Genomic DNA, 10,900 nt, shown 5'->3' on the forward strand with positions numbered 1-10,900 from the left:
ATGTTGGCAAGCTTCTGAAAAATTCCAGAGAAAATATCTGAGCTCTAATCTGATCAAGATAGTGGAGATTGTTCTAGTTTTATTTCTCATCTTGTGACCTTCTTATGTTGTCATGTGTTCAAGTCCTAAGTTTTTTGAAGATCTCTCCCATCTATACCAAAATGTTTAAATTAATTGTCAGCTGGAAAGGACCTCTAATCTCAGAGGTAGCAAAATAATTTGATAGAAAACAAATCCATTACAAGTTGATTCAGATGAAAATGAAGGCCCACAGGTGGGTAAAACTTAACATTTTATACCAAGTTGTCTTTCTGTACATGCTAAGCCTGCCTCCTGTGGGGATACTTTCTTTCTCCAGTCTCTTGCCCTTCTTTTCCTCTAGAGTCTCCCCTGACTTCTCTAGACTTCTGTCACCCTTACAGGGTCCACCTTTATTCTAGAGGCAAGTTTCAACGTCTCTAGGGGTAAGGGTGACTGACAGTTCCCATGGCCAGATTGTGACGGGTTTTCATCATCCTCTCAAAGCAAGAGGCTTCTTTTTTCTAGTCTCTTCAGAATGGACCATCTACAATATACACATTCAGTTGTGTCTCATGGTACCATTTTATTAAACGAACAAAGTCTGCATTACCGAAGCCCCTCCTTGTCACAGTAAGAAGCATATAAGAATAAAGGCAAGAGGGAACAAACGGTCTGATCATCAGTTCTCCTGATGGCTCCTTACCCCAACTCATACTTGATTAGCGTCCATTTGAAGGGACTTTGTGATGCCACCCTAGGGTTGGCCCTTGAATTATTAAGGCGAATTGTAGACTCTTTTTTTTCCAAGTTGATATCAACTTGAAAATAAACTACTGTAATTTCCGGTACCTTCTGAAGGATGGAGAGAGACACTGAGACTACCTAATATTAAAGATGTCCTGTCAATCCAGTTAAAAACCAGTCAGTCTTTTTCCTTTTTCCCATGGCAGAAATCCTAATCTTACAAAATTTGGCTTCTCATTTTATTTTCACTGCTTACTAGCTCTGCTTTTTCTGTTGCTTCTTTAAAATAACTGAGAAAGCATTACTTCCCACCTATTTTACTGGGTGGTGTGAGGATCACATGCAATAATGTATGAGAAAGTGCTCTGAAAAGTGCAAAAAAAAAACCCCCAAAAACCCTTATGTCATTGTAGAGTAGCATGTTTTCAAGATAAGCATTCAAATGATTTTTTCCTCTTTTTAATCTATGTAGGCTGAGTGCCAGGAACTACTAGTAATGCAGGCAGTATTTAATCTCCCCTTTTTCCTTTCTGACTGAACTTAGATTTATTTGAGATAGTAACGTGCACAGCTAAAAAATCACATTCCCAGGCTCCCTTGCATATAAAGTCAGCCACGTGTCACAGGTTTTTTTTTGTCCTTTTTTTTTTTTAACATGCCACAGCTTTCATCACCCAGGTATGGGTAGAAGTTATTGGGTAGGATCTGTGGGAAATCTTAAAAGAGTGACTAGACTCAGCTGACTTGTGCCTTTCATCCTCTCCTCTTGCTCTTCTTCCTTCGTGGATGGTGAATGTTTTGGTTAGAAATACAGTGGTCATTGTATGACATTAACTTATGGTTTTAAGGCTGGAAACCATCAGAAAGCATAGTACAGTGGAAAAGCCCATGGTGCCTGGGTCATTGCTTATACCCTGGAGCTGAGGCATCCAGTCCTGGAATATCCAACTCCAGATCAGTCATGCTACCTACGAAAAAAATCTCTATCTTGTTGAATACGTGTTTTCACATATTTGGTTATTCACGATCAAACGCAGATTTTAACGGGAGCAGGATAATCATATCTGTAGTTTCTATTACTTGATTTTAAGTACACATATACCCAGTAGTAGTATTTGATACTTCTTTTGACCTTGCAAATACATCTTATATGTCCCACTGGCATTTGACATACGAGGACTCTAACGTTCAACTCATCCTTCTCACAAAAGCCCTTTCTTATCTTTTATTGTTCAACTCAGTGAAAGGCATCATTATTCTCTTAGTCAGTGAAGCCAGAATGTGGGTGCATCCTTTTGCCTTCTTGGAGATATTAATGGTAACTTCTTGTTAGCAATTCTCAACTCTGTACTTGGTCTTTAAATCTTCTTTATCCTTTATGCAGCTGCTAGTGAGCCTTCTAAACTGTATGTAATTTACTAGTTTAAAAGTCTAGATACACAACAAGGTCCTACTGTATAGCACAGAGAACTATATTCAATATGATAAACCATAGTGGAAAAGAATATAAAAAAGAATGTATATATACGTATAACTGAATCACTTTACTGTACAGCAGAAATTAACACAACGTTGTATATCAACTATACTTCAATAAAAAATTTTTGAAAAAGTAAGTCTTAAATAGCTCCTTACTATCTAGAGGAGTATGTCTCTATTTTTCCCTTTTCATCACACATAGAAAATGATGGTTGGGCTTCCCTGGTGGTGCAGTACTTGAGAATCCGCCTGCCGATGTAGGGGACATGGGTTCGTGCCCTAATCTGGGAAGATCCCACATGCCGCGGAGCGGCTAGGCCCGTGAGCCATGGCCGCTGGGCCTGCGCATCCAGAGCCTGTGCTCCGCAACGGGAGAGGCCACAACAGTGAGAGGCCCGCATACCGCAAAAAAAAAAAAATGATGGTATCTTGGGGTAAATGGATGAGAGTACTTGTCCAGAGTGATTTTATTACACCCTCAGACACTCCAGAACTGAGTTGTTCATGGAATGGGTACCTGTAACAGAATCAGTCTATGAATTGGATGTTGTTTGGGAAACTCTGACTTAGAAGAAACAAAGTCAAGATATCTGAACGTGTCATACAAAGCTCTCCCAGTCTTTACTTCCCTTCCAAGCTTATCTCAAGCTGCATTCCTTTTCTGCTCTTACCCTTCCTAATACATGGTTATATATACACACACACACACGATGTATTACACATATATCACAAATATCATAGATATTTGATGAATTATATATGTGTATAATACATACATATGTGTATATTTACATACTAATATATGTGTTTGTGTGTTTCTGTATCTATCTATATCTATCTCTGTCTCTGTATCTCTTTCTGTCTGGCTGAATTTTCTTCATGGAATATGCCAGATGTTTTCATCCTCCTGGCCTCTACTTCTTGCATTATCCCCATCTCTAATGGGCGTGTTGAATATCAACTCATCCTTTCAAACTCAGTTCAAGTGTTCTCCTTTGTGAAGTCTTTCCTTCTCTCTCCTATGTAATTGATCTTTTCCTCTGTATATCCATTGATCCCTGTTAACACTTCTGTAACTCTTCACCGCCTTTTCCTTAACATACTGTTCTCCCTGTACAAGGCTATAGACAAATAGAAGTCAGAGGCCATGAAATATTCATTGTTATACCCAGTATCTATTTACAACAGTGCCCAACTCATGACTAAGTAGATATTTGTCAAATATTGCTTCTTGACTTAAAAAATACTTTGAAAAAATGTTCAGAAAAATTATTAGACCATATTTATAGATCCTGCTGACAAAAAATTTCCCATTTTACCCTGCTTAAGATCTTAGTGCTAGTTAAAAATAAAAGCCAAAAAATTTGTCCTCAATATTTGTCCCTTGACAATTATACTTTATGGACTGTGGCTAATTTTAAAGACAAATGCTACATTTAAAATGTCTTGAATAATTTTGGCTTTACCACTCTGGCTATAGATGTAACCTGAAAATGTAAGGCTTCAAACCACCCGGCTCTTGCATAAGAAAACAGATGTTCAGCTTGCCTGAAGATCTACATGTCCCTGGTATTTCTTGACCGTCATGAGCTTTTCTGTTGACACTCTGCAAAAATCATTTGGCAGTGCTTTAAAGTCTAAAGCCTATCCCAAGAAAGATGATAACTCTAGAATCAGAGTAAAAGCAAGAAGAGTTTGATGCTCCACAGAAACATCTGCACATTGAGTTAATTAATTTTTATAGAATAGATGGGAGCAAGTAACTCTCTTTTCCCCTCCCCCTCCATAGTTTTTAAAAAATAAATTTTCAACAAATTTACCACATCCTAAGTGCCACTTCTCATTAAGACAAGGATGTTTACATCCCTAAAGAACAAGAGGGTTCATTATGTCAAGGTAGAGATACTTTCTATGGATTTGCTATTCTTATAAGTGATTTGCCGTTAAAGACATTTATTGCGGGAGAGAAATTGACTGCATGTATCAAAATTTAAAATGCACCTCCATTTAATCCAGCAATTCCACTTCATGTATGAAATGTGTGTATAAGGATATTCATGAAAGCATTGCTTATGCCAGCAAGAGTTGTAAAATAACTAAACGTCCTTCGGTGGGGGCTGATTAAGTGCATTATGGTATATTCACTTTTACATGAACTGATATGGAAATATACAATCATAATAACTCTAAGTTATGATATTTAGTGAATAAACCAGGTACAAATAAGGGTGTATAGTATGCTGCTATTTATATCTAAAATCAGAGTAGGTATGTATAGTTTTCAAAGGCATAACACAAGAAAGATATGCAAGAATGGTAAAAGTATTAGCTCAGAGAAGGGGGGCCTGGTAACTATGGAAGAGAAAAGAAATTGAGATTTATCCTTCACTGTTTATATTTTACCTTTTGTTTTGTTTTTTTTGTTGTTTTTTGCAGTACGCGGGCCTCTCACTGTTGTGGCCTCTCCCGTTGCAGAGCACAGGCTCTGGACGTGCAGGCTCAGCGGCCATGGCTCACGGGCTTAGCCGCTCCGCGGCATGTGGGATCCTCCCAGACTGGGGCACGAACATATGTCCCCTGCATCGGCAGGCGGACTCTCAACCACTGAGCCACCAGGGAAGCCCAACATAGAGATTTTTATGGCAAAAGATTAAGACCACAGAATTTATCTCTGAACAGTTAGTAATCAAGGGTCTATGCTCTTATATAGGCATGTTGTGCCCGTTTTTAAAAAAAACTCGAAATTTCCATAGCTTTATCAATTCTACAGACTTGGAATACAGCATGTGGTCTTATATTTATTTATATATATATGGTTTTCTTCCCAAACTAGGTATTATATTCAAGTCAGTGACTTTATTTTTTAATGCATCAAAATACCTATCAGAGTTTCTTATATGGCAGGAGGTCAAAAATGTATTTATTGATTGTGCAGTAAAGAGATGAGTAATGGGGCTTAGCATCTTTAGTAATCCTTACCTCTAGCTGTGTGAAATCAAAATGTAATTTTATTTCAGTGCCTGCAAATGAAAACTTAGCATGTGCCACCTCCTTTAGCAACTGAGCGATCTTAGAGAGTTATTAGCTGTTAACTTGATTTATGGAGTGTACTCCTCAGATAGGCCTCTAGATATATTCATACAACTATGAAATAAAGATGGAATTGTTGCTGTTAAGGTTTATAATGAAGTCATCTAGAGGCAATTCATAAAAGCAGGTATTGGATATAACCACACATGGACACCCTACTGCTACTCATCTAGTTTAAGACGAGGAATGAGCATAACTCCCCGTACTTTAGTGTGCTTATCTTTCCTAACATCCTGCCATTACTCTTCATCTTGTACAGTTTTTTGTTTGTTTGTTTGTTTTGGTTTTTTACTGATGCACTGAAAATTTTGAAAGTTTCAACAAAGGCTTGTTGACGAAATGAATATGTACCAGCTACTCTACCTGTGACTTAGAAGTTCAGCAAGCCCTTTTGGGCAGACCCTAAAGGAACTGACCTGGGTGAGCTGTTTTGCATGCAGCCTTCTGTTTATGACATTAGAGAAAAAAGGGCTGGAAGGGCCCAGGCAGGAAGGAAAAGAAAAGGAGGAGAGGAGAAGGGATGTGCACGAGAGAAGAATGACCCATTTTCAGGAAGAACACGTGAAATGGCCGAGCCATGGCACTGTGAGAACATGACCCCACTGGCCCTTCCTAGAGAAGGCTTTGAGCGGAACAAAAGCGGTGGAGCAGGAGTGATGTCTTACAGAATTACAATTGTTTGAGAACATCTGTGATTCATGGAAATCCAAAAAGCAATTAATAGGAATCTGCGTGGCTAAGTTTTAGTTGATGGGACAACAAGAATGAAATGAGCTATTACCATTACTTTGTCTCTATCGAAATCATAGGTCTGGCTTTTATAAAAATAATGTAGATAAGTCACATACTCAAACTTACATGAGTGAATTTGGTAAAGAAATGCCACCATGGGCATATATTCATAACATGTGAACTAACTGTTTTTTTCTGAACTAAAAAATATTAACCTGTTATTTTGGTATAGATCAGGATAAGCTTTCTGTTGTTTAATCGAGTGTTAAAGCTCATGATGAATTAATATCATCTTTGTAACTAAACTTCATGGTGTTTTCCTACTAAGAATGTTTTTATGTTCAAAGGAGCAGATGTAGTGATAAGAGATCTTGAGTTCTTCTAGGTTTTTCTATTAAAAAATACTAACCCTACCCAACTCCCTAGCACACTAGGAAAGGGTGGTATTCAAAGGTTTGGGCTTCAGTTAAGACAATGGAATTCTTGACTTAAAATCCAACAGTGACCATATTAGCATCACACATTTTTATAATTTTACAGTAATTGGTTGCTCAGTTCCTCAATAAAGACAAAAGCTTTAAAAAATACTATACACACATATATATATTTAACGTGTGTGTGTATTCCTTCATTTACAAATTGGGAGTATGTAACATTTATGATCTCTGCTGAGTTTCTGGGGAAAATTCTCTTTACAATGTGAAAGGGTTTGCTTTCAAAGCAATGCTGTATTTTTTGTATTTTTCTTATTTAACCTTCAGGCATTCAATGTTTGCTTGAATCATCAAAAAATTTATTTCAGATGGCAACTGACATTTCCTCATATTAAAAAAACAAATCCTTGAGTTGACAGACATCCAACAGTAGGAGGGAAGGCTTGAGCTGACAGTTGCTTCCTTGCACAGGCTTTTAATTACAGAGTCAGCATGCAAGCTTCAGAAGCCCCCAGGAGTTGGTAGCTAACACTGACTGGTGTTCAATCCATTGCTAGAACAGTAACAGAAAGAAGTGTGGCAATTACTGTGTCTCAGTGGGAACATGAAGAGTCTATATCTGCTCTGGGATCAGGAGTCTTAATTTCATATAGAAAAAGAAAAAAAGACTATCATTTCATCTATTTAGCTTTATCAGAAAATGAGTTTCCCATAATTAAAATTTTTAAATGGTTGAGGCTTAGAATTTATTCCAATGTTTAAGCTGCTTAGATATTTAAGTCACACCTTCTTAATGTACATTAGATGTTTTCCTGTCTTCTGAAGCACAGTATTCTAAACAAAATATAAACTTCTCTTATGCAACTCAAGGATAAATTTCAGTTGTTTCAGTTTTCCTGTGAACACAGTGAGGCACTATTTTTCTAGCTCCGGGTCTTATTTATATAAGCTCTTTTTTCTCAGCGTGAGCTTCTAGCACAACAGTCTGGTCATTCTTTCCAAAAGATTTTTTTCTGTAATCTAGGGACACAGATGACCAAGTTTGTTAAATCAAAAAAATTTATTTCCTAATCATTGTAAACCAGTGGGCTTTTATCTGAGGCTCAGAAGAGGACTTCTTTTCCTGTGGATTCAAGGATTTTATAATTGCCATTTTTTCTAATCAATTCCCCAAATATTTACAGAGCATCTGTTACATGCCAGGCATTGGGTAGGTTGCCAGAAATGTGTTCTTTGGCTGAGCAAAATGCCACCAAACTCAAACACTTTAGAAAACAGGGAGTATGGGTTCTTATATTTCTGCCCAGGCCTTCCACACCTCCAGGCATGATTAAGATCTCCTGCTTCTTAAGATCTTCTATCTTCTTCTGCATCAGCAGAGGATGAGACGTGACCTCTCCAGACTTTCCATTTTAGAATCAGAAGCATAGTGTATTCTGTGGCTTGTCACCATTTACAAGGCCTTAAACTCTACTGGGTAAAGTCCTAAGCTGACCGTATAAAGAGCTCTGGTCCAGATCTCCACATAAGGAAGCTTGTCTGTCAGTTTCACATCTAAAGTAAGATGGCTCATTCTGAGTTTCTCTGTTAAATTTGCTGTCTCCATGTGCTCGGTCAAAAACAAAGGCCCTGCATGAATTCAGGTAGATCAAATTTAAGAAAATATGTAGGAATATATAGGATATAGGAATAGCAAACATATGAAAGGAGAGAAGGGATTTTTGTGCCATTGGTTAGCCTTAAATCCTTTATGGAATAAAAAGATATAAACTAATGTACAAACAGACTCCTGGTCTTACAGTTTCTCCTGACTCTTTAATGTTCCCTTTTAGGGAAAATCAGTGGTCAATTCATCAATTCTTGGTTCTTTTTAGGAGGCCTACTCTTGTCCAATTAAATTAAAATCTTTAGGTTCCTCCACTATTAATACAAGAAAAAAAAAAAAAAAGAAAAAACCTTCCCAGGTGACTCTAATTAATATATGGCACTGAGTTTGATTGATTTAAAAGGCACAGTGAATAGACATTGCTTTTGCAAAGTCCCATACCAGACAGGCATCTGATATTTTAGTTAATCTAATTTCTGAGACAATGTCACTTAAGCAGAAAGTTGGAACAAATATGATCTAAAGTAATCTTTGGAAAATCTGTAATCCAAAGACAACATATTAGGAATGTACTTTTCCTGCAAATGGGCTAATCACAAGCATAAGATGTGAAAAGAGTATGTCATATTTTGACATTTCAACAATGGCTATTAATCACAGCCTTATATTTTACTATTAAAATTGCCATTTAAATACCATTTGTTAATGATAATTTTTTGAAAGCCTAACCATATGTAATCTAACAGTGAAAATAGTTCATAGCCTATCTTGAATTATACATCAAGTTGAAAAACCTTTTGCTAAAAATAATCTGGAATAGAGAAGATATTGTGCAAGACACTAAAAATGTATGCTTTGGAAAGGAAAGTAGGTGAGCTAGTTGCTACATATTTTGATTTTTTTTTTAACAAAGTTTTCATGTAATAAAAAGGATAATTTACCAAAAAAAAAATCTCAGGAAATAAGAAAGTTATATTAGTTCCTTCTAACTAATATGGATACTTTAAATGAAAGCATTATAACTTTCTCCTCCAGGGTGCCTAGAATTCCTTAGAGAATAAAATTTTAAAACCATTGGAATTGAGAGAAAATCACTTTCAAAACCACTGGAATTGAGAGAAGGTCACTTTCTAGTTCTTTAGAGAAATCTATAATGTATCCTTAAATTAAAAAAATAAATCCTATTATGAAGCATCAGAATTATTTTCAGGATAGTTCATTTACTTTCTGATCATTTTTTGGAACTGTTCTGGGTAAAATTACAGTGGTTTCATACATTTAAAAAAATAATCTAGAGTCTGAGTGCATTCCAGATTTTTTCACATGAACAATAGTGTCTTAGAATATTTACAAGGAAGAGATGTGGTCGGGTTAACTTAGGAATGAGGTCTTATCTACAGACAAATTGGGAAGAGTGGCACCTCAGGATATCATCACAGGCAGCTGAGCAGTTATTCTGATGCCACTGTGTCCAACTGACCATCATCTCTTGTATGGAAATAAGGCACAGAGCACTGGCTAAATAACCTCCAGGGAGCATGGAGCTGGGAGTCTCAGAACCTGCCTTCGTAACCATTGAGCTACACTGCCTCTCCACCAAGTCTCAGGGAGCCAGAATCAGATAACAGGAAAGCCTACAGGGAGCCTAGAAAGCCCAAGTCTAGAACTGAACTTTGAAATCCACTCAGGAGCCAGGACCAACGGTAAAACTTTAGAATTTAGTTTTGTATCTTTGCACTTACCTTGTGCATTTACTTTATCCAATTTCCTGAAAGCATTAATTTTGCAACAAATATAAAAGAAGAGCATTACTTTACAAATATGCCGTTACAAGGCCCAGTTGAATGAAGAGAAAATATTCCCAGTCAGGACCATCTGGGGTGGCCTCCAGGCAGAGGGAGTGATTGGGTTTCTCCATATTGCCCGAAAGGTCAGTAAGATGAGTCTTTACACTTGGCTCAAGATGGCCAAAATCTAAACTCTGCTTCACACATTCAAGCTGGGGAATTCCAAAGAGCCTGCTTTTGTCCCCTCCCTCCCTTCCTTCCTCCTCCCTCTCTCTCTCTTTCCCTCTCTCTCTCTCTGCCCCCCTCTTTCTCTCTCTCTCTTTCTTTCTTTCTTTCTTTCTTCCTTCCTTCCTTCCTTCCTTCCTTCCTTTTTCTTCCTTCCTTCCTTCCTTTCTTTCTTTCCTTTCTTTCTTTCTTTCTTCCCTCCCTCCCTCCTTCCTTTTTCTTTCTTTCCTTCCTTCCTTCCTTCCTTTCTTTTTCTTCCTTTCTTTCTTTTCTTTCTTTCTTTCTTTCCTTTCTTTCTTTCTTTCTTCCCTCCCTCTCTCCCTCCCTCCCTCCCTCCTTTCTTTCTTTCTTTCTTTCTTTCTTTCCTCCCCCCTCCCTCCCTCCCTCTCTCCCTCCCCCCCTCCCTCCCCCCCCTCTCCTTCTCTCTTTCTTTCTTTCTTTCTTTCTTTCTTTCTTTCCCAAGTGGGAGAGAGTTTCTCCTCCCAAGGCAAGAACTAGTTGCAGGAGGATGGCCTACAGGTTGGCCGGGGCTCTGAGTAGCAGTCCTGAAAAGAAAGAAAGCAAATGAGAGAGGAAGATCAGGCCTTTAAAAGGATTATGTGGAAAGAGAATAAGATCAATTTTTGACCAGCTGTATCCAAGAGTAGAAATTTAAGGAGAAATAGCTAGACACACCTCTGTGGTGTGTATGTTTTTCTGATGCATCATCATGTTGCATCCCCAAGGGACCAAGTTTTATTGTGGTCAAATTAAAATCTAAGATATATTATTTGCTTTGCCTC

This window comes from Delphinus delphis, chromosome 9, assembly GCF_949987515.2.
Source record: "Delphinus delphis chromosome 9, mDelDel1.2, whole genome shotgun sequence".
Taxonomy (NCBI): Eukaryota; Metazoa; Chordata; class Mammalia; order Artiodactyla; family Delphinidae; genus Delphinus; species Delphinus delphis.